The following is a 24612-nucleotide window of genomic DNA, read 5'->3' as shown; positions in this document are numbered from 1 at the left end:
GCATTTTAAAATGTATACATCCTGTGGACCTTTTCTTCTTTTTGGCTAGAGGAATTTGGTCCTGTAGCTTTTGTTTCTGCCATAATTACACATGCTACCACTTTTCAAATGATCTGCACCAAAATTCCCTGCAAAAAGAAAGTGTCTAGGAGTTACTGCAGAGAACCCACAGGAAGCATAAAATGAAACTTTACCTGTAACGGAAGTAGGTAGGAGTGCCTGGTTGGCTCTGTCCATGGAGCATTGGACTCTTGGTCTTGGGGTTGTGAGTTCAAGCCACATGCTGGGTGAAGAGATAACATAAATGTGACAGAAGCCTCGATTTGCTTTCTCTTGTAAAATCTACCACCAATGGGATGCTAGCAAGCACTGTGAAGAGCTCGACTACGGGATCTGTGGATAGAATTAGAACAATGTGGGAGGAATGGACAAGGTAACTTCAAGAGGACTGATTAATTAAAAGAATAGCAGAATGGTGTAAGGCACATGGGAAATCAGAAACATTTCTTGTTTTCATGCAAACAGGCTTGAGGCCGGGAGGTGGGGGCAGACAAAACAAATAGAAGCTGAAGCAAATCCACTATATTACTTAAGAAAATGTGTTCCTAAATCTGTCTTCACAGGGCTGAAGTGATTCCACAGGTCCAATATGTTTTGTTCTTTCATTCAAGCCCAGAGAAAACACTGGTATCACCACTGATCCATTTTTTTAAATGTTTAATTCTTAAAGAAAGTACAACTTTTATTTTCGAGTGTCTCAGTGATATTCATGGTTCCGCATTTGTATAACAAAAATTGACAGAAAATATGCTGTTTACCTTGAGAGGAACAAAGCAGTCAGAAAAAAATTGTAGAGAAGTGTCAGTCACTCAAGAAAGAATGTAGATTTAAGTAATAGTTGCAACAAAAGTCTTTAAGATTTTAATCATCTTAATTGGCAAGAATATACCATAGTTTCAGCAAGAAAGCCCAAACTTAAGAGAAGATAGATTATTTAAAATAAGTTTCCTACACCCAAAAAACAAATAATCCAGTGAAGAAATGGGCAGAAGACATGAATATACACATCTCTAAAGAAGACATCCAGATGGCCAATAAGCACATGTAAAGATGCTCAACGTCGCTCCTCATCAGGGAAATACAAATCAAAACCACACTCAGATACCACCTCACACCAGTCAGAGTGGCTAAAATGAACAAATCAGGAGACTGTAGATGCTGGAGAGGATGTGGAGAAACCAGAACCTCTTGCACTGTTGGGAATGCAAACTGGTACAGCCGCTCTGGAAAACAGTGTGGAGGTTCCTCAAAAAATTAAAAATAGACCTACCCTATGACCCAGCAATAGCACTGCTAGGAATTGACCCAAGGGATACAGGAGTACTGATGCATAGGGGCACTTGTACCCCAATGTTTATAGCAGCACTCTCAACAATAGCCAAATTGTGGAAAGAGTCTAAATGTCCATCAACTGATGAATGGATAAAGAAATTGTGGTTTATATACACAGTGGAATACTACTTGGCAATGAGAAAGAATGAAGTATGGCCTTTTGTAGCAATGTGGATGGAACTGGAGAGTGATATGCTAACTGAAATAAGTCCTACAGAGAAAGACAGATACCATATGTTTTCACTCTTATGTGGATCCTGAGAAACTTAACAGAAGACCATGGGGGAGTGGAAGGGAAAAAAAAGTTAGAGAGGGAGGGAGGCAAACCATAAGAGACTCTTAAAAACTGAGAATAAACTGAGGGTTGATGGGGGGTGGAAGGGAGGGGAACGTGGGTGATGGGCACTGAGGAGGGCACCTGTTGGGATGAGCACTGGGTGTTGTATGGAAACCAATTTGGCAATAAATTTCATATTAAAAAAATTAAATAAGTTTCCTATAGAGAACTACCTTAAAGAAATAATAATATGGGAAGACTACTTTGCTCAGAATAGTTGAAAAGTTAGAAAACTTTGTATGTCTAGTAACAGAGCAGCGGTTATATGATATATTGTCATATATCCACCCACTGTAACAGGATAAAAATATTAAAATGATGGTTATAAACACTCTGTAGCAGCATATAAATATTTATGCCCTAACGTTAGTTAAAACTATAAAGGTGCCTGGGTGACTCAGTTGGTTAAGCATCTAACTTCGGCTCAGGTCATGATCTCCCAGTTTGTGAGTTCGAGCCCTGTGTCAGGCTCTGTGCTGACAGCTCAGAGCCTGGAACCGGCTTCACTCTGTGTCTCCCTCTCTCTCTGCTCCTCCCCTGCTGTCACTCTTTCTCTCTCTCAAAAATAAATAAACAGGGGCACCTGGGTGGCTCAGTCGGTTGAGTGTCTGACTTCAGCTCAGATCATGATGTCATGGTTTGTGGGTTCAAGCCCTGCGTCGGGCTCTGTGCTGACAGCTCAGAGCCTGCAGCCTACTTCAGATTCTGTCTTCAGCTCTCTCTGCCCTTCCCCCACTTGTGCTCTGTCTCTCTGTCTCTAAAATAAATAAACATTAAAAAAATTAAATAAACATTAAAAATATTAAAAAAACTATAGATATAGCTTTGTATATATATATATATATGGTTATATATATATATAGTTAAAACTGTATGTATTGTTTTATATATGTATGTATGGCATATCTTAAAAAATTAATGGAAGGAAACACTACGGTATATATTTCATTTCATTATTTTTTTTTCTTATGTGTGCTAATAATATCAGTTAGAACAGGGGTGTTTTATTTTTCATCTTCCAAAATTTCCATACTGTGATTCTATGAAAAAAAAACTTTTAAAAAATTCAGTCAGGTTTATCCCAAGATTAAAAAAAAAAAAAAAAAAGAACTACTCTGAGTTAGGCCCCTCTAAGAATCTGAGGTTAAGCTGACCTCATGTTGATTTTCTTATTTTATAAAACATAATGGAAATTATAAAATTTACTGTATTTTTACATTGACATGGAATATATAGTTTCCCCAGGTGTCCACATTTCTTTTAAGGCACAGGCATTTCTTATACTTAGGATTAGATGAGTAATGCATTTGGAAATTATTTAAAAAATAAAAATTTTATTAAAATGAGAGCTAATAGTATCATTATCTCTATTAGCTGTGGTATAGAGTTGTGAATACACTAGACACATGCTCACTAATGTGTATTAAATGGATCAGTGAACTCATGGGACTAGAGACACCTGAGTCAAAAGATGGTTTTTCATGGTATACCTGGGTAACTCAGTTGGTTGAGCGCCTGACTTTGGCTCAGGTCATAATCTCATGGTTCTTGAGTTCAAGCCTTGCGTCGGGCTTTGTGCTGACAGCTTGGAGCCTGGAGCCAACTTTGGATTCTGTGTGTGTGTGTCTCTCTCTCTGTCCCTCCCCCCCACCCATCTCAAATAAATAAACATTAAAAAAAAATCCAAATTTATATCCGGTTTAAATTGATTCCGAAGGACTATCAAAGGAAGCTTGTATTGAAACAAGGACTCAAGAGCAGGTCTAAGGGCAGCATGGATGGCTCGGAGGTTAGACCTACTGAACTAGGTTGTGGGGATTAGAGGGAGAGGATAATATGGGCTCATAGGAACCTCAATTCTGTGATTATTTTTATTTAGCAACATCTGGAAGAGCCAAGTCCTTCTCCACAGGCCATATGTATCCACGAGGAAATGCCAGAGCTGTCCATCACTGGGGCCTCTCCCTGCTCACCAGCCAAGGTTGCTACCAAGAGTCCTCAATCTGCTAAGAGTAGGATTGGGGTAACTACCTTGATAAGCTGGATTTTAATTTTTGTTTGTTTAGGATAAAGAATCTTCCTGCCTTGATAGGATGTACTGGACTATTTAAAAACTGTGTCCATTGGGTGAGGCCTAGACACAAGCTGGCCTATGTGAAAAAGTTAGTTTAATGGGTAAAAGGATGCCTCCACCTTAAGCATGAAAACCAGAGTTTACAAAAAGTTAAACATTCATTGTAGAAATGGCCCTTCTTTGATAGATGTGAGGTGATAGGTCTCCCTTAGTAACCAAATTTGTCTGTAGAAATTCCAGTGTATTCCACGGTTCCCTATGTAGGTATTTCTGGGATTCCCTGCAAGATGCTTATAGGACAGAAACTGGTCACAGTTTTTTCCACTTCAGCCATCTAGTTGCTGCTCTCTGTCCTCTGTCAGTGTATTTTCTGCCAACTCATCTGAACCCACTGCTTCCATAGATCTCATCCCCTCTAGTTGGATGCCTCTTGACTATTTTCCCCCAGGTGGGCACAGTCAGGTCCCTTAATCCCCCATAATCGCCTATTAGATGGTCCAAAGCTTTATGAAGGCTTGTAAGGCTTTAAGGGTTGAAGGTTTTATGAAGATTTCAGAAGAAAATAACAGCAAAGAGGATACAAAAAGAATGTTAGTTACGGCGGCCTTCAAAACCCCTTCATGAGGTCAACTACAAGGTGTACCTCTTTCCCCAACTCCCCCTCCAGTGTAGCCCCCAGCCTGCTGCTTAACCACCCCCAGGGCAGTGCCCTCTAGCACATCTCTCTTAACTGGAGTCTAGGCCCCCAAACGCTAAAGGTCCCCAAGCATCCATGTTTCCCCATGCCTTTCAAGGATGAGTGGGAATATTCATTCATTGAAGGGAAGAGGCCACAGGAATAAGGTTTTTGTGCTATCTTTCCCAATCAGATGGGGGCCCCCAAAGGTGGGGTGACCCGATTGGGTGGAAGCTGGAGGTACCGGCAGTGAAAGAATTCACCCAAGGCAGAACAAAAGAGACAGAAGTTGACTGAATGAGTACACCACCAGGGAGCCACAGGCAGGACAGCAAAGGAGAGACTGTCTGCCATGAGGGAGTGGTGAGGGGCCACAGTTATAGGATGGAGGGAGGGAGGACGGGGATAGAATTTTCCCTTTTTGGTAATCTTAGGAACTGTACCTGGTTGTAACTGGTCTCATAGGGCCTATGGTTGTTTCCAGGTGGCCACTTAACGAGACCGTTTGCGTTCAGTTCAGTGGTCAGTGGTCGCCATGGGCCTTTTTGCATTGCTCAAGTTTCCGTTGCTCAAGCGTGTTGCCTAAAAGCAGCCTCTACGGTTTTCTCAGAAAGCTCTGGAATGAATCAGAACTCTGAAGCTTAACAATAATACATTTTCCTAATTCAGGGTGTTTCATTGTCCATGACACCAATTATGGGATAAAGAGCCGAGGCCCGGGATGGGCTGCACCAGTCCGAGCCTGTTCTTTTTTTTGACATTCTTGGTGGTGCTGTAGGGTGAGGAGAGCATCAGGACTCCAGACAGACCTCTCTTGGATGCTGGCTCTTCCATCCCATCTCTGCAGCCGAGAGAGACACATTACTTGGCCACATGCATTCATGTCCCACATGCACTCGTGTGTACGAATAGGACATTAAAATTCCACACTCAGAGAAGAAACATTTCTCTGTTGGCTATATAAACTGTAGAAAGCTACATCTGTTTTTTAAAAATCTGCCCACTTGACATTTCTAAACAGAGCCTTTGGCTTGCTATGGAACAGAGTACATCTGCGTTTGCATTTTAGGTGTTTAGGTGCATGTTTAGGGCTATGGGTGGGTACTGCATAACCTTAGGACCTACTCAGGTGGCTTTTCATGGAAGAGAAGAGCGCTCACCCCACAAAGCAAACCCAACCCACCACCTTTGAAGAGACAGTCTGCTTGCAACTTTTCCAGCTTGAAAATAAAACATACGAAAGAAGAGTTATGAAGAAAGACTAGCCCTACCAGATATTGAAAGGCACAATAAAGTTGGAGTAATTAAATCAGCTTATAATCAAGGTACAAGTAGCAAATCAGTGAAACAGATTACTGAGTCTAGAAATAACCTGCATATGTTTTGAATTTGACATGTAGGATAGTATTTGGAATTAATAAGCCAAAATTAGATTTTGTAATAAATTACATTTGAACAACTGCAAATTTAAGAACAGTATACAGTTGGTTCCTTACTTTATGTCCTACACCAGTGTAAATTGCAAATGATTAAAACACACTTAAAGAATTGAGTAATGGGGCGCCTGGATGGCTCCGTCAGTTGGGCATCCAACTTTAGCTCAGGTCATGATCTCACGGTCCATGGGTTTGAGCCCTGCATCGGGCTCTGTGCTGACAGCTCAGAGCCTGGAGCCTGCTTCAGATTCTGTGTCTTCCTCTCTCTCTGCCCCTTCCTGCTTGCACTCTCTCACTCTTGCTCTCTCTCTCTCTCTCTCAAAAATAAATAAACATTAAAAAAAATTTTTTTAAAGAATTGAGTAATAATAGTGCTGGAAGAAAATACCCATAATTTAAAAACTAATTTGGAGTGGGGAACCTCTTGGGGTCTGACATAAAACCCAGAAGTTATAAAGCACAAGGTTAATAAATTGGGTTATGTTTTTAATGATGTGAAAACTTCAGTGTTGTAACAATACTGCAAAAAAGTACAAACAGTTCAAAGGCTGAAGTAGGAAAAATTGTGAATGTATATGATAAAGATAGAGTAATTTCATAAATACATGTGTATATTCTTACAAGAAGAGTAATGAGCAATCCAAGAGAAAATGAGGAAAAGATACAAATAGGTAGTTCACAAAGGAAATGTGTTTCTGGGTATGTATCTGTGTGCGTACAACCAGGGCGTTATAAATGCACACTTAGGATTTGTGAGTGGGGGTGTTCTTAATTTTATTCATAATTAAAGAAATGAAAAGTAAAAAAATACAATTTTCACCTACTGGCAAATACTGCATGCTGGCAAGGATGTGGAAAAGCCAACATTTTGCTTTCAATTATTGTTGAGAGCAATATGACTTCATCTAAATTTGCAATGTGCATCCTTTTTAAGCCAAAGATTCCACTTCTAAAGATATGCTGCCACAGGTACACAAAGATATAGGTACAAATAAGTTAACCTCAACATGGCTTGTAATAACAGACGACTGGAAGTTACCTAATGGCAACAAACGAGAGGACTCATTAAATTATAGTCTGCCCAAACAATATTCAGTTCTTAAGAAGAATGAATTAGATCTGAGTATACTGACACGGAAAAATGTCCACGTATATTGAGTTTAAAAAGCAAGCGATGGAACAGTATGCTTTGTGTGATTCCCATTTGAATATTTAAAAAAGTATTATATACAGATTTAATTACATGGATATAAATCATTTCTTTTTTTAATGTTTATTTATATTTGAGAGAGAGAGAAAGAGACAGAGTGTGGGTGGAGGAGGGGCAGAGAAGGAGGGAGACACAGAATCTGAAGCAGGCTTCAGGCTCTGAGCTGTCAGCACAGAGCCGGGTGCAGGCCCGAACTCACTAACTATGAGATCATGACCTGACCTGAAGTCAGACTTAACCGACTGGACTGAGCCACCTAGGCACCCCATTCATTTCTTTTCTCTTTCTTTCTTTCTTTCTTTCTTTCTTTCTTTCTTTCTTTCTTTCTTTCTGACAGAGAGAGTGTGTGCAAGCATGGGAGGGGCAGAGAGAGAGGGAGAGAGAGAATTCCAAGCTGCATTGTCAGTGCAGAGCCCGACATGGGGCTCAAATTCACCAACTGTGAGCCAAAATCAAGACTCAGTCTTGACCCCATTTGGCGTAACAGACTGAGCCACCCGGGTGCCCCACATGTGCAGAAATTATTTCTTGAAGGATATAAAGTAAACCATGGAGTGTGGTTGCCTGTGGCCACATTCACTGAGGAATAGGGAGAGGGATTTTACTTTTCACCATGTACCATTCTGCATAATTGAAGATTTTACTCTGAATATGTACTATTTTTATGATATATGTCAAATTTAATCTTTGGGAATAGTCTTGGCTAGGACAGCAAATTATATATAGGAGGTGTAGGTATCTGTGTTTGCCTCAAGGTTGAGGAAGCCACATGGGGTTAGGAGCACATGTGATCACTTCACAAACGGCTTCTCTACCTCTTGCCTTGCTAAGGAATCCGGTGTGGCAGATCACCTTTGGGCAACCCTGAGGTGAAACAGGAAAGTCTCCAAGGAACCTTCTGTCCATCTTTCCTCTTCTCTTTCCCTTTCCCTTTCTGCAGCTCTGCCCTGCTGTGGTGCTGAGCAGAGGGTGGTCCCTGGCACCGCTCTCCCTCTCTGGGCTTCAGAGGGCCCCCACCCTGGGTTTGGTACTAGCCTGTCACTGTACCCCCATCTTACCTCCCTCTTGAAAAAAGAGATGGCACAAGAGAGTAGCCATTGTAACTGAGAAGACTCTGCCAGACTTCGTCTACTAGGCTCCAGCATGAAGGTTCTGGAACGGAAAGAACTACCCCACGTCTAATTACTATAAATGTGCTTGTGCATTAGAAAACATTTGAGTCGCTCAATGGCAACAGCTTGAGAACTGCTCAGGGCATATTAGGAAAAATGAAAAGTCTTTGGTGTAGCCTGCATTTGTTGTCACTGTGGAAAGAAAGTTCTTACTGAAGGAACTCTGGAGTTTGACAAGTCTTGAATGTTTTTGTCTTTCCTCTTTCCCCTTTCTTCTCTGGGAAGCCAGACAGCATCCTTATAGCTGAGTGTTCATAACTGCCTGAGGAGATGGCTGCTGAATATTCTTCCAGCTTTACTTCCTTTTCTTCTATACCCAAAGCAGCATTTAAGCTCCAGTCAATGGTGTGGAAATGACAGGATTCTCATGACAGGATGGGAGGCTAAGGACCTGGAAAGTTTCATTATGGATAAGTCAGTCAGTGCCCTCCAGAAAAAGCTGGATGGCAGTTCAGTTTGACTTTGCTGGTGAGGGGGGCGCTCTGAGCTCCTTGGGCAGAGAGGGTAGCTGCCTCTGGCCTGCACATATTTTTCAGTCTGGGATATATGCCTGAGAAGTCACTCTCCATAGTTACAGTGACTTATTTGAGGTACGGAGCTCCCAGTGGGTAGGGAAATGTCAGGTGTGTAAGCCAGAGGCTGTGTGTTGCAGTGTGGGCATGTATGTGGGCTTCAGATAGGAAAAACTGAGACCAATTATATCATTTCTTCTTCGGGCTCTGGTTCTGGAGGCTTCCTGCTTCAGATGGCTTGTTCAGGAGGAGTAGACTCTCAGTCCCTCTCAGTGTGATGCTGTGATGTACCTGCATGGTCATGTGGTAGAGTATACATGCATGTGTGCATGCACATGCGCGCGCGCGCGCGTGTGTGTGTGTGTGTGTGTGTGTGTATGTGTGGGTGAGAGACAGAGAGAGACAGAGAGAGAGAGAGATGGGGAAAGAAAGTGATAGAGCTAGAGATACTTTGAGAAAGAGAGAGGTTTAGGCTATACGTGAACTAATTCAGACAAATGAATTGTTGCCATATATTTGTCACGTAAGAGCTTATAGGGATACCTGGGTGGCTCAGTCGGTTAGGCCTCCAACTTCAGCTCAGGTCATGATCTCATGGTTCGTGAGTTTGAGTCCCGTGTTGGGCTCTGTGCTGACAGCTCAGAGCCTGAAGCCTGCTTCAGATTCTGTGTCTCCCTCTCTCCCTGCCCTTCCCCCACTCGTTCTCTCTCTCTCTCTCTCTGAAAAAATAAACATGAAAAAAATAAAAATAAAAAGAGCTTACATTTTATGCAAACTCTGTTAATTAGGGTGTAGGCTAACTTTTGATAAAATTGCTTATATCTGCTTCTCAAATCAAAGAGTCTTCTCCAAATCATCTTATTGGTAATTGCACCATTCTTGGTGACAGTAGTGTTAGAGCCAAGGAATTCAGAACATCTGCCTCCCACCTATCCAGCCCATGTCCTGTCCTCCCTAGAATCTTCTCTGGGAAGGCACACCCAAATGGAACACATGGAAAGTAAATGGCCAAAACCACATGTTTGGCAGTTGGTTTTGAGCTTAAGGTCTCAGTCCACGGAACTCTAGTAAAGCCAACTGGACCGTATGAGCGCAATGTTTCATTTTCCCCCAGCTAGTTACCCAATCCTTCACCTGCCAGCTGCAGGGGAATTGAACACAGTGGAGAGAGAGAAGAGAGAGAGACTATGGGAAAAAATGCGATTGTTTCCAACCCAGTGCCTGAGATGGCCTAAGCTTCATCTGGAGGCGTGGGTTCTGGCTTGGCTGTTGACAGAGAAGAGGGGACGGAGCAGTGCAGAGAGCAAGCCCTGGGTCCTCTTCCCCCTCCAGCTGCAAGCCTGAGAACAGGAAAGGAAAGCCACTTCCAAGTGCATTCCGCTCCTGAGTGTGCATTCCCCTGCATGATGACCCTGCCCTGTGGTGTAAGTGGCCCCATCAGCATCCTGGAGTCAGACGACCAGACCAGTTCACACAATCACTGCTGCTTCCGGTGGTGTTTGCAGTGGGAAGGGGAAGTGGTGAAGAAGCCTGGGTGTGAATGGGGTAGGGGGATTAGAAGGAGCCTCTGGAGTTTGAGGCTCCTGGAGAACCTTACAAACCACTTGGTCTCATCCACACAGTTTGGAGATGACATTTATGTAAATGAAGTGAATTCTACCAGCAGGAGCAGGATTAGACAGAAGATCTCAATGGGGAAACCATGCACCGCACAAGTCCACCCCCCCACCCCCCGCAGCCCCCACTCCCCGTGCTCTGGGACCCATCATATAAACAAATATCCCGCAGAGCCTGCGTGGCTCAGTCAGTTAAGCATCTGACTCTTGCTCTCGGCTCAGGTCATGATCTCACAGTTTGTGAGTCTGAGCCCCGTGTCAGGCTCTGCGCTGACAGCATGGAACCTGCTGAGGATTCTCTCTGTCTCTCTGTCTCTCTCTCTCCCTCTCCCTTTCCCTCTCCCTCCCTCTCTCTCTACCTTCTCCACCCCCTCTCAAAATAAATAAATAAACTTAAAAAAATTCTAGCAACTGGCAGACTATCCCATCTTTAATAATCATGACATTTGCTTTTATGATGCAAATTTATGTTTATAAGAATTTTTTTTTTCCCCTGAGCACGTCACATAGTCCCGGAAATTATAGAGAAGAATTGTTATTAAATTAGAGCTAACGAATGGATATTTTTCTTTTTAGTTTGGGCTTCCAGGTCAGGCCCGCTGAAACATGTAAGAAACCAACTGCTGTATGCGATGCGGTGGTTCTAAAGGCTTACGACTGCTTTTTCACAAACCGCTGTCCTCATTTAGCCACAGTCCATGGAGATGGAGAAGGTAGAATCTTCCCAACATAATGACTGTTCTTCAGAATAATTTCATAAAAATAGACCTAGCACAGCCCAGTTATTTCTACTCTTGTGAAAAACAAGTGAAGGGTCTAAAGCATGCCTTCAGGAACCAGTCCTGGGGGTGGAATTGGCATTGCTGTGATTCTCCTTATATTTCTGATTATGAAACCTATTTATGAAAATACCCAGAGAAGGTTTTGGAGGAAAAGCCACAAGCTAGGAGAAGATGGTGAGTGAGTGAGGAAAACGTGCTTTATGTGACCCGTTGAGCTGAAATTGGACCATGATACAAACACAACAAAATCATTGTAAGCGGGGACTCTGGGATTTCAGAGTTCTGTTAGAACCTGTTGATCTCTGGTTCAAGCAAGGTCAAGATCTAGCTTATTTCTCATTTGACAGAAATTGGGGCTGCGTCTTCCATCTCAGGGGTAGAGAGAAGCCATGCGGTTGTCCTCTTATGTGATAGTGTCTGCTGTTGTAAAACTTGTATCCTCTACCCCTACTCTTTCCAATTATAAGGGTCAAGATTTTACCATCTGCTTAAGTCAGTAGTAGGGCACGTGAAATTGTAGCATGGGAAATCTTAGATTTCAGACCCAGATTTTAGGGTTTAAGTTCTGAATTCACCACTTCTTAGATAAGGAACCTTGGGCAAGTTATCCCTTTCCTACTGTGGTTTCCCCACTTGGAAAAGAGAGATCTATTTAACCAACATCAAAGAATAGGTGTGATGATTATATGAGAGAGCATGGGCATAAAGGTGTAGCATAGAGCTTGGCACCTGTTAAGCTCAGTGAAAGCCAGTAGTGAAGTGCACCTAGCTTCTGGTACATTGTATGAATTTAAAAATATTTGCCTCATTTCCCTTCCTTTACTCCTGAAATCCAACAGTCTACCTCTTAGGATCACATTGCTAGTGTGCGCAATAATCGTTTTAAGCTAATTAAATGTTTTTTATCTGCAACACATGTCTTTTATATTTTATGACTCAAATCACCAAATAAGCACAGACATTTTCTGTGACTAAGTCAGATTCTCTCAATACAGGAAACGAAATTCCTGAGTGGGATGGAGAGACCAAGAGGCTCCTGAATGTGTTGATATTAGAGTAACACATTAGATCAGAATCCTCATGGTATGGAAAAGTCAAGAGCTCTTTTCATTAGAGTTGTTTGGAAAGGCAGCCTGAGAATAACAGAAATGAGGACCCCTGGCTTAGAAACAAGCTAAGTATTTCTGGAAACCACATACATTCTTTCATTTAGTGAAACATATTCTCCTTATGAGCATAACACAACCGACCTCCCAGTGCTGTGGTGATGTGTCCTAGTCTTGCCAGGGCTCCCTTGGCACGTTGCTAGAAGATATCAGAATTCTTTTCTGAGAGTTTCAATGACCTGTGGGGGACACAAACAGACTGTTTAAGAGAAAAATTGGTAATCAACTAGTCTATGTGCTTTTAATGGTAGAAATATTACATGAGAATGAACCTCAGAATGAAGGAGTATTCAGCATGTTTCCACTGGACCCTTTCTAACCATTTATTAGGCACTTCCTTATAGTCAGGCACTCTGCTAACCTCTCCCATATGTTTTCTCATATAAGTCTTCCAACAGCTCTGGAATGCATTTTAAACGCAAGGAAAGAGGGGCACCTGGGTGGCTCAGTAGGTTAAGAGTCCCAACTCTTGATTTCAGCTCAGGTCATGATCTCACAGTTGTGGGATTGAGCCCCACATGGGGCTCCATGCTGAGCGTGGAACCTGCTTGGGATTCCCTTTCTCTCCCTCTGTCTCTGTCCCTCTCCTACTTGTTCTTTCTCTCTCTTTCTTTCAAAAATAAATAAATAAAATTAAGCACAAAGAAACGGAGATTAAGAGACATTCAGAATGCAGCTTATTAATGGTGGGGCTCAGATTAGATTTTACATCTGACCTCAGGAATCAAATTCTTAACCATTATACTGCATGACTTTGCAAGTGAGTTCAAGGGATACACTTTGGATGGGTGGATGTCTTTACTCTCAACCAGTGATCAAATGTCAGTATTATACTCTACAATCCTGGGACTGCTGAAATAGTCTTACATTTGAGCAAAGACTTATACATTTGAGCAAAGACTTCCCTTCTCTGTCATGTTTTCAAGTTGCAAATCCTACAGAAGGAATTCTAGAATAAATTTGTGTAAGGGTGTTACCCATTTCCCTTAAACCAGGAACGGAACCAGACTCAGAGAAGTCTGTTGTCCCAACTCATTCACTGACCAACTTTCACTCAGTGCATTCAGTGCCAGCTATCTGCTGGGCGTGCTTCTAGGCACCTGTGACACGTAAGTGAGCAAGATAAATAAGGCTCAGTCTCTCCTTATATTCCGGTTTATATTCTAGGCTCTAAAAGTTCCAGAATCATCCTAGCTCTCCAAAGAAAACTGGCATTTGCTAGTTTGAAACTCTGCAATGGAGATGGTCCAATGACTTGATTGCCTTTGTAGACTACAGTGAAATTTCCTCTTTGCTCCTTGGGTCTAAGTAAATGTCAGGAATACTGAAAGGTTGGAAGTGAATGGTTCTATCAACAAATCCATAGTGATTGGATGTAGTGGCATAAAATGGACTCAGAAACCCATCACCCTCCAGGTATGCCGCTCTGCTTCTATCATTTGTGACCTATGTTGGTGCTTTTGGTGTTCACTGGCTTCTTCAATTGTCATAGCTATAAGTACAAATAGGGGCCTTAACCGTTGTTTACTCCTGCCCTGGAAGGTCACATATATGTGTCTAAAGGTTCTCTGCTAGGCAAACATGATAATTATGATAAGGAGTCTTTTTTTTTCCAGTATCAAAAAATGATGTCTCCCTTCAAAAACAAATGAAAACTCAAACACAGGGTTTTCTGAAATTCACCCTCTCGATGAACCCTCAGGTAATTTGACCATTCCTTTCTTTACATCTCTGAGGTCACAAAGAAGAGGACAGTCAATGTTAAACTTCTGTTCTGACAAGAAGTTGAAATATAGTGGCTAAGTTCAGGGATCCTGAGGCTAGAATGCTTGGATCCAAATGTTTGACTCTGCCTCCAACTAGCTGTGTGACCTTGGAAAGTTACTTAACTTTTCTGTGCATCAGTGTTCTCATATGTAAAATGTGGATGATAAGAATAGTACCAATTCCATCATTTGCCTATGAAGACTAAATGAACAAAAACATACACAGCATTTAGAAAGGAGCCTGGCACAAGATGAGTATTCAAAGTTAGCTGTCATTGATTATAGATTTTATTGCATTGTGAAGCCTCTAATCATCCTGACTTTTCTCTGTAATGTGTCTGCTCAGACTTATACCTGTGGATCCCTATAATAAGCCATGTACTTAAGATTAGTCTGAGAATTCTCTGACCTGTTCTATTTCTTAAGCCCACAGGGCATTGTCTATGAGATGGTCATATCCCCTAGGTTCAAGGGCAGATAGGGATGGGGGAAGGGGGAGAAATGATGTGTGTTGTTTCCCATTTCCAGTACTAAATGGGTCGTTACTTTAACAGATCCTTAATTAAATTAGCTTCATCATTTGGGGAGCAACATCAGGAACTAAAACACAAGCTAAGGAGCTATAAAATTTCCTTCTTGTACCTAGTGGAACCTGAGGCCATTTGTTACCTTGAATTTGCCTAGTATTTAAAATATGGCAAATATTTTGAATTTAAAATTTTTTTATGTTTATTTTATTTTTGAGAGAAAGAGAGAGAGAGAGAGCGTGAGTAGGGGAGGGCCAGAAAGAGAGGGAGACACAGGATCCAAAGCAGGCTCCAGGCTCTGGGCTGTCAGCACAGAGCTGGATGCAGGGCTCAAACTCTCGACAGTGAGTTGCTTAACCAATTGAGCCATTTAGGCGTTCCAAATGTGGCAAATATCATTTTGGAGACCATGGTCTGTATAATTGGTTTAGGTTAAAAAAGGCTCACTTAAAATGTACAAGATAGTTGCACAAGTACTAGTGAGGGCAGCAGTAACTATATTTTAAAACTACTGCTTTTTCTAGGGGCGCCTGGGTGGCTCAGTCAGTTGAGCATTCAACTGCAGCTCAGGTCATGATCTCAAGGTTCATGAGTTTGAGCCCCACATTGGGCTCTGTGCTGACGGCTCAGAACCTGGAGCCTGCTTCTGATTCTGTGTCTCCCTCTCTCTCTGTCCCTATCCCTCACGCTCTGTCTCTTTCTCTCAAAAAGAACATTAAAAATTTTTTTTAAATAAAAATAAAACTACTGCTCTTTCTAAATTGCCCTTCTTAGGGGCGCCTGGGTGGCTCAGTCAGTTAAGCGACTGACTTTGACTCAGGTCATGATCTCAGGGCTCATGAGTTTGAACCCTGCATCAGGTTCTCTGCAGTCAGCGCAGAGCCTGCTTCAGATCCTCTGTCTCCCTCTCTCTTTGCCCCTCCCCTGCTTGTTCTCTCTCTCTGTCTCTGAAACATAAAGTAAACATTAAAAAAGTAAGAATAGGGGCGCCTGGGTGGCGCAGTCGGTTAAGCGTCCGACTTCAGCCAGGTCACGATCTCGCGCTCCGTGAGTTCGAGCCCCGCGTCAGGCTCTGGGCTGATGGCTCGGAGCCTGGAGCCTGTTTCCGATTCTGTGTCTCCCTCTCTCTCTGCCCCTCCCCCGTTCATGCTCTCTCTCTCTCTGTCCCAAAAATAAATAAACGTTGAAAAAAAAATTAAAAAAAAAAAAAAAGTAAGAATAAGTTGTCCTTTTTAAATGTATAGGGACGAGGTCCCAGTAAGGAAGCATCCTTTCTAAGCACAGGGTAGCCAGAGCATGAAGCGCTATACCAAGGAACTCTCTGGTTGTTTGAATAAACCAGAGACCTGGTCTCTTACTAAGTTTTTGGGCAGGGAGATGATAATGGCTAGAATGACCATTTTGGGGACTCGAGGATTTTAGAAGTCTCCATTATTCTGTTTCTGATGCAGAAAGAGAAAGAATATGAAATCGCCCCTGATAACACAGTCCACATACACAGATAGCAGTTCTCTTTACCCACAGCATGAATATTTAGTGAGAACGAACCTCAGTTTAACTTTGTCAGCAGGAGGATGCACCGTCTATTGTAACATGCAAGCTGCTAATAGCTAGGAGGGCAGGCCTGGCCTAAGGCAAGGAGGTTTTTGGTTTTCTTCTTTTGTTGAGAATATGAACACTTTCCTGAGCCAAATTTTAATTAAGTGGTGATGGAAACAAAATTTGGTGACCAGAGGTAGTATTCTCTCCCAACTCTTTTTATTTCAATATCTTTCCAACGTACTTATTGTGTGACTGAAGCTTACTTATCTCTCAGTGCCTTAGTTTCCTAATATGTGAAATGAGATGAATCGGGGCATCCCTTCCATGGGGTTTTTATCAGAACTCCATGATATGATATATGTAAAAGGTTTATGGTACCTGCTTGCTCACAGTAAGTGGGCTGGTAGACTGACCCTTGAACAACATGAGCGTTCAGAGCCCATGCATCCAGAAATTCATGTATAACCTTAACTCCCCCAAAACGTAACTACTAATAGCCTACTGTGACAGGAAGCCTTACCGATAATATCAACAGTCAACGAATGCATATTTTGTAGGTTGAAGGTATTATATACTATATTATTACAATAAAGTAATCTAGAGAAAAGAAATCGTTATTAAGGAAACCGTTTGGAAGAGAAATCCATTTTTAGTCAAAAAACCCACACTTAAGTGGGTCTGCGCAGTTCAAACCCATGCTGTTCAAAGATCAACTGTATTTGCTTTTATTCCTGTTATATATTCATGTTTCATAAGTACAGTGTTTGGATGACCACATAGACTATTATTCCAACAGTTTCTCTGAAGAGAAAAAACCATCAAGAAGCATGGAAGTATGCTTCATCTCATTTTCCTCAGTGACTTACCCCATATGGGGACCTTCTTGGTCTGGTCAACACACCCACAGCTGACTTAGATCTTTGAGGAGGGGAGCAGTCTGTGTAGGCTGATCTTTTATTTCTAAACCTATTAAGTGATAGCAAACATCTTTCAGACACAAAGGAAAACCTAATTGAATGACTTATTTTATTTACCAGTATCACTTAGCCCCCAAGTGGTATTAGAGAATAATTTTGCTTTATTTTATTTTTTAAATGTTTATTTCTTTATTTTGAGAGAGAGAGAGAGCGCACATGAGTCAGGGAGGGGCAGAGAGAGAGAACCCCAAACAGGTTCTGTGCATGGGGCCCCCTGGTGGGCTTGATCTCATGACCATGAGATCGATAGTGACCTGAGCTGAAATCAAGAGGCAGACGCTTAACCAACAGAGCGACCCAGGTGCCCCTAGGCTGTTATATATACTACTGGAAATTTTAGATAAGGATCTGAACTTTAGAAATTCAGCAGCAAAATAAGGATATATGAAAAGCGTGCATCTCCTGTATCTATAATAATTCTGTACTTATTGTTCCTGAAGAGACATACAGGTTGTACTGTTCCTGTCACATCTGTCTTAAAAGACTGGTTGGCAGACTTAAAGTGGTAAAATAGCCGAGAAAATAGCCAGGATGTATTCTGATTAAGCAAACTGCTGAGCCATATTTTGTTTGAGGGAAATAGAAGAAATAGGCTCTCGTCTCCTTATATCAAAGCTTCATATAAAGTGATCAAAAAGCCTTGTTTTCACTTTTTTGTCCCAGCTGCCTTGGGGTTTGGGCTCCTCCCAAGAGCAGCAAAGCAGAGGGAGAGGGAGTCCTGTTTTTCTTAGGAGAATGATGGTGAGTCAGCCGGCCAGCAGGCCTCCACTGCACGGGAACGCTCAGTCCTGCTCACTCCCTTCTCCACCTGGTGTTCTGGCTGTCCCTGGATTAGCTCCTAGTGCTGTATGCTCTGCAACAGACTTCACCGTGGGGTTCTAGGCTCCCCGCCCCAATCTCCTGAAATTCTTGGCACTGACTGTGTTCTGTGGCCTACTGAGAAATATCAGAAACTGCATGACGACCCGGACCAGAAGCATGGAACCCCCCATGCCTAGCTCCCCATAGTATGCAGTACTGAAATGGACAAAGAGGACTTGAGAAAGGAAGTGTTCCCTAATAGTGAGGAGTTAAAACAGCAGGCTTAAAGTATAGGTTCCTGCCACCAATATAGAATTAAGCTGGGCAGGGTTAAACAGAATACCAGGAAATAGAAGAAATTAGCCAATAATGAAGAGTAATTATCTATAGTGACTCAGCGTAATTGCAATTACACAGCATAGAAGGCTTGCCGCTCAGGCATGGGGATACCTCCACTCAGCCTTTCCCAACTGACCACAGAAAATGATTTGGGTGACTATTTTCACAGTTTTCCTAAAGATGACATAGAACATTCTAGATGCATAAGAGAGAAGTTAATTTCTGACATAGTAGATGCTTCAGGCCATTAGAGCTTAATTCTCTCAGGTGAGGAGAGGGGTCCCCATTGTTCTTGTACTTCATGGATGTATCTTTTTTTTTTTAGTATTTCAAGTTTTTATTTAAATTCTAGTTAGTTGACATATAGTGTAATATTAGTTTCGGGAGTCGGATTTAGTGATTCATAGCACCCAGTGCACATCACAACAAATGCCTTCCTTAATACATATCACCCATTTAGCCCATCACCCCCCCACGTTCCTCGCCCCCAGCAAACCTCCATTTGTTCTCTATAGTTAGGAGTCTCTCTTTTGGTTTGCCTCTCTCTCTCTCTTTTTCCTTCCCGTATGTTCAACTGTTTTGTTTATTAAATACCACATATGAGTGAAATCATATGGTATTTGTCTTTCTCTGACCTACTTCACTTAGTCTTGCTCCATCCACATCACTGCAAATGGCAAGATTTCATTCTTTTTTATGGCTGAGTAATATTCCATTGTGTATATATACCACATCTTCTTTATCCATTCAGCAGTCAATGGACATTTGGGCTCTTAATATAATTTGTCATTGTTGATAATGCTGCTATAAACCTTGGGGTGCATGTGCCCCTTTGATACAGTATTTTTGTATCCTTTGGGAAAGTACCTAGTAGTGCAATTGTTGGATTAGAGGGTAGTTCTATTTTTAACTTTTTGAGAAAACTTCATATTGTTTTCCAGAGTAGCTGCACCAGTTTGCATTCCCACCAATAGTGTAAGAGGGTTCCCCTTTCTCTTCATCCTTGCCAAAATCTATTGTTTCCTGGGTTGGTAATTTTAGCTATTCTGACTGGTGTGAGGTGGTATCTCATTGTGGTTTTGATTTGTATTTCCCTGATAATGAATGATGTTGAGCATCTTTTCATATGTCTGTTGGCCATCTGGATGTCTTCTTTGGAAAAGTGTCTATTCATGTCTTTTGCCCATTTTTTAACTGGATTATTTATTTCTTGGGTGTCAAGTTTGATAAGGTCTTTATAGATTTTGGATACTAACCTTTTATCAGATATGTCATTTGCAAATATCTTCTGTCATTCCTAAGGCTTCCTTTTAGTTATTTCCTTCACTGTGCAGAAGCTTTTTATCTTGATGAAGTTCCAATAGTTTATTTTGCTTTTGTTTCCCTTGCCTCCAGAGACATGTCTAGTAAGAAGTTGCTATGGCTGGTGTCAAAGAGGTTGCTGCCTGTGTTCTCCTCCAGGATTTTGATGGTTTCCTGTCTCACATGTAGGTCTTTAATCCATTCTGAATTTGTTTTTGTGTATGGTGTAAGAAAGTGGTCCAGTTTCATTCTTTTGCATGTTGCTGTCCAGTTTTCCCAGCACCATTTGTTGAAGAGACTTTTTTTTTCCATTGGATATTCTTTCCTGCTTTGTCAAAAATTAGTTGACTGTATAGTTTTGGGTCCATTTATGGGTTTTCTACTCTCAAAGATGTATCTTTTTCAAAGATAGTAATGTAGATAGCCTATGGTTGGGGATGACTGTTTGGTCAGGAAGTAAGGGCAGGGCAGGTTTTGGATTTCATACAACTGTGAATTACCATTCGTTCATTCACTCAAGAAATAACTATTCATCTCTTTTCCTTTTCTAGGCAATGTGCCAAGAACAGGGGATATAATGATGAACAAGAAACAGATATGAACAAATAAGGGATGATCTGTGCTACTTTGAGGAAAAACTCAAAGCGACCAGGAAAGAAAGAAAAATGATGGATCCGGGAGCATGGTGGGTGTGTTGGGAGGTAGACATACTTCAAAGAGGGACGTTACTAAGCATACACAAATGTTGTTGACCCAACGCACCTATCTGGAAGGTGATGGTATAGCCATTCAGGCAATGTTTATGTATTTATGCACAAAAAAAAAATGTTATCTCTCTGCCTCACAGGTATTTTACAAACACAAGCAATTCCTTCTGTGTATCACTGCCATGATGCTGGAAACACTGCATCGCCAGTAACCAGCAGAGAGCCTGGGACATAGCAGGCATGTGATCATGTTGAATAACAACACTCACGAATAAATGAAAGGCACTTTTAGAACAATAGGATGTTGAATTTATGGTGTCATAAAAGAAATCAGTTCCACATTTTGTCTATTGTTGAATTTTTGGTGACTATGAAACACCTTCATTTTCTTCTCGATCTTATTTACTGAAGCCAAAGCAATCACAGAGAATGTAAACTTCTTTAAAAGGTTGTACTTCTCTTTCCTGTAAAAGGGAAAAACCTGCTGGTATAGCATGTCTTGTGTGTGTGTTGGCTTTAGCTGTGTTGCTTCAATTCCAGAAGTCGTATACTTCTGCAGTGATAACAGTATCAGACATCTACCCTTAGAATGTTTTCAAATTCCAATTTATTTCTACATTTAGTCCTATAATTTATTCCTATATTTAAGGACCTTGCAATGCTTTAGAGATTTTCTTTTATCTTTAAACAACTCTAAAGCTTGCAACACAATTTTCTCCTCTAAAGGGTCTGTGCTATTTATGAAGCAATCATTTTGACATTTCTTGAATTTATTTTAGAACAAGAAAAATCACATATCTTTAACCTGGTAGAATGATATGTAAAGAATTAATTTCTGGAAGATCAACAATTTGAGACACCAGTAGGACTGATGCATGATGCTTAATTTCAATTGTCAACGTGGCTAGGCTATTGTGCCTAGTTGTTGGATCAAACATTAGTCTAGATATTGTCAGGAAGGTATTTTGTAGATGTTATTAACATTTACAATTACAGTTGACTTGAGATGAAAGTGATAGCCCTTGATAATGTGAGTGGAACTCACATAATCAGTTGAAGATCTTAAGTACAGAAACTAAGGTTTTGGGGAGAAGAAAGAATTTTGCCTTGAGACTAACATAAAAATCCTGCCTCTGCTTTCCAGCCTGCTGGTCTTCCCTATAGATTTTGGACTCAAGACTGCAACTCTTGCCTGAATTTCTAGCATACTAGCCTGCCTTAGGAGTTTTGGGCTTACCAGCTCCCACAATTGCATGAGCCAATTTCTTGAAACAAATGTCTTTATTTATAAAATATATATGGAAATATATTTAAAATATATAATATTTAAATATATAATATTTAAATACATATTGTATCTTACAAAAATAAAATATACCCTATTGTCTCTCTCTTATCTTTTATCTGTATATCTGTATATCCCTACATATATGTGATTCTTCTTCTCTGGGGAATTCTGACTGATATAGGCTGTTTGATTCTTCTCTCCTGAAACTGTGTCTCCAGTCAGATCAGGGGAAAATTTGTAACAGTTTCTAGACTTCTACTGCTTTGATGGGAGACCAGAGGGTTGAAAGCAGGCTGAGAGAGTGCTCTACATTTCAAGCCGCCCCCTCCCAAAAGGAGAGGAGCTTGGAGCTGGGGAGAGGAACATGAGCACACCCATTCATGTGATTCATCAGTTCTCTATTTAGCAAACCAGAAAAATATGGGGAAGATTTTGAACCTTCATAAACTCCTCTGGTTTCCTTCTAATAACAGCGTGTTTTATTTTATGTCAAGGAACATCTCCCTCTTCATAAAAATCATATTACGCTTTTAGCATTAGCTAGGGTCCTGCATGAGAGGAGTCAGGGTGGATCTCAGGGCAGGTGGTTTTTGTTGTTGTTTGTTTGTTTTTGTTTTTGTTATTTAACCAGGACTTTACATAATATTAAAGTAGCTGGAAGCGGGATTATTATTTCCACAGGGATAGGAGAGACAGTGTATCTCAATTGAATTCCAACAAATGACATTTATTTGAGACCAAGTTCACACGTTTAATTCCCAGTTTTGCAAAAAAAAAAAAAAATACAAGTAAGACTGGGACCTCAAATTATACTACCTAACAGGTATACTTGTAATGGGGTCTAGGTGAGTGGTGTGGACAGACTTATTCCCATTGCTGTGTAAAGTACTCACATGATGCCTTCTATAGATACTGGGTTGGGAAGACCATCCCTCTGTACAAGAAAAACAATGCCTTACTTTAGTATTACAACTCTTAGAACAGCTTTGATCATGGATTTTGGGGGGGGGGGTGAATAAAAGAAAGATGTACATAGAAGTTAGTTTCTGCTACCCAAATATTCTATTGTATAAAGATCATTTTTTTAAAGAGCACGTAATCATTTTAAACATATTAACTTGGTAACATTTTGCCTGATGAAAAATATTAACCTATTAACCAAAGGTACATTCTTGCCACTTCCACATGGAAAATGGTGGCAATGTGTGATTATTTCTTGAGTTTGGGCTCTGAAGATTATCGACCCGGATAATTACCCAATCCCTCCTCCAGTTTACTTCATAATCAGGACATATCCCTCTTCCATAGCTTCAATTATAAAAACATGCTGTACCATTAAATGAAAATTTGGGTGACTCAGATAGACTGTAGCACAAAATACCCAGATGCAAAGTTCCACAGACACCACACTTTTTGAGGTAAAATATGGCGGGTTCTGACTAGATGATTGTGGCCATACCTTCTTTCACAGTCTGGGACTTCCATTCTGCAGGAGCATTAATACCTTTCTTGTCTCATGTTTTGTAAACCTGAATGGGCAGGGTTAGTTCCATATTCTCTCCCTCTCTTCCTGAGATCTCCTTTCTATTCCTTTTCACCCAAGACCAACTTTACTCCACATTTCCAATAACATCCATCTTACAGACTTCTCATGTACTTACTTTTTCTTCTATAGATCTATAGATCTATAGAGACCACTGCAATCTTGACCACTAAAAGGCCAGTTGGGGAATGATAGTGTAATTCAATCATGGAGTTTGATTTCAACTTTACAGAGGATACATGGGGGTGTCTTTCCCTAGGACACACAACTACTACTACTTAAACTTACACCTAGTTGCTACTCTCTTACTTGATTGTTGACAAACAGAATGGCAAATGTTGAAATTTTACTGTTCTAGAGTATGAAAGATTGCTTGTGTTGTCTCTCCTAAATTTGGGGGGTAAAATGATTTGTAGGTGAGAATGAATAATAGAACTGAAATGGATGTCAGGGTATCTAATTGCCCTAACTGCTTTCAGGTAGTTTCTAGACCAGCGACGGCAGAACAAGCTTTTTCTCACATAAATCGTCTAATTGCGGGTGACTGCCTGGAAGCCTGTGTTGATATGAACTCTGTGTTCAAATCTAGGCTCTGGGTTTGCCGTAATCAATTATTGATGTCTGCCATGGGTGAGGGATAGGACAGTGTGGACGTTAATGACACCTCGTTTCCTTTTTTTCGGATAGAACCAACAAAGATGGAGAATTAGTTTTTGAGTTTAAAATGATTTCAAACACTGAGAACACATTCCAGGTGAGAAAGACAGGGGAGGGGGAAATTCAACTTGATACAGAGAAAAGAGGATACTGACAAATAGCCATGTTTTTTGAATCTGATAACTTCTCCGGAAAGTGCTAAAATATAATAGTACTCTAGGGATGATTATGTGGACACTAATAGAGACTTTAGAGGCTAACAGAGGGTCATCGTTTGCTTTTCTAGCTCAGAAGAGCAAAATGGTGAGTGAAAGTGTAAAGTAGAAGAAAATTGATCTTCTTCACAACTGAGTGAAGATGCTCTTTCTGTGTTCAGAAAACATTCTTGAAATGGACTTTCAGTGATCTAAATTTAAACATGTAAACTTAAAAAAAAACACTATTTTGCTGAACTCTATGAAATAGCCATTTAATGGAATTTGGTGTTTCATAGAAAATCCATTTCCTCATGAAACCATAACTTGCTGTTCTTGGTGCAAATATCTTCAGAAAGACTTTTTTGTTGTTGCTTTTTTAAAAATGTCAATACCCTATACTTAGCTTAGAAATAAAACAGAAGCCACAGTAAATTTCTTTCAGAGATGTTAGCCTGGAAATATGATTATATTGTAGCTAAGCCCCAACAAAATGTCTGAAGGACTAATGAAGTCTTCGTAAATGCAAGCAAATGGACTTACAACTCCATCTATAAAATATGAATAGTGACAGCAATCATAATCATGACCACTTA

General features: G+C 40.9%; 1 long non-coding RNA gene across 1 annotated transcript; it reads left to right on the top strand.

Moving 5' to 3' along the window:
• The first annotated feature begins 11020 nt into the window (after window positions 1-11020).
• On the top strand, window positions 11021-21595 carry LOC125148260 (uncharacterized). The gene is made up of 3 exons (XR_007145480.1): window positions 11021-11138; window positions 20179-20312; window positions 21479-21595. It is a non-coding gene; the product is annotated as an uncharacterized LOC125148260 (long non-coding RNA).
• The last annotated feature ends 3017 nt before the right edge of the window (window positions 21596-24612 follow it).

Source organism: Prionailurus viverrinus, chromosome D2 (assembly GCF_022837055.1).
Source record: "Prionailurus viverrinus isolate Anna chromosome D2, UM_Priviv_1.0, whole genome shotgun sequence".
Lineage (NCBI taxonomy): Eukaryota > Metazoa > Chordata > Mammalia > Carnivora > Felidae > Prionailurus > Prionailurus viverrinus.
This window is presented reverse-complemented; position numbering and strand designations above follow the sequence as displayed.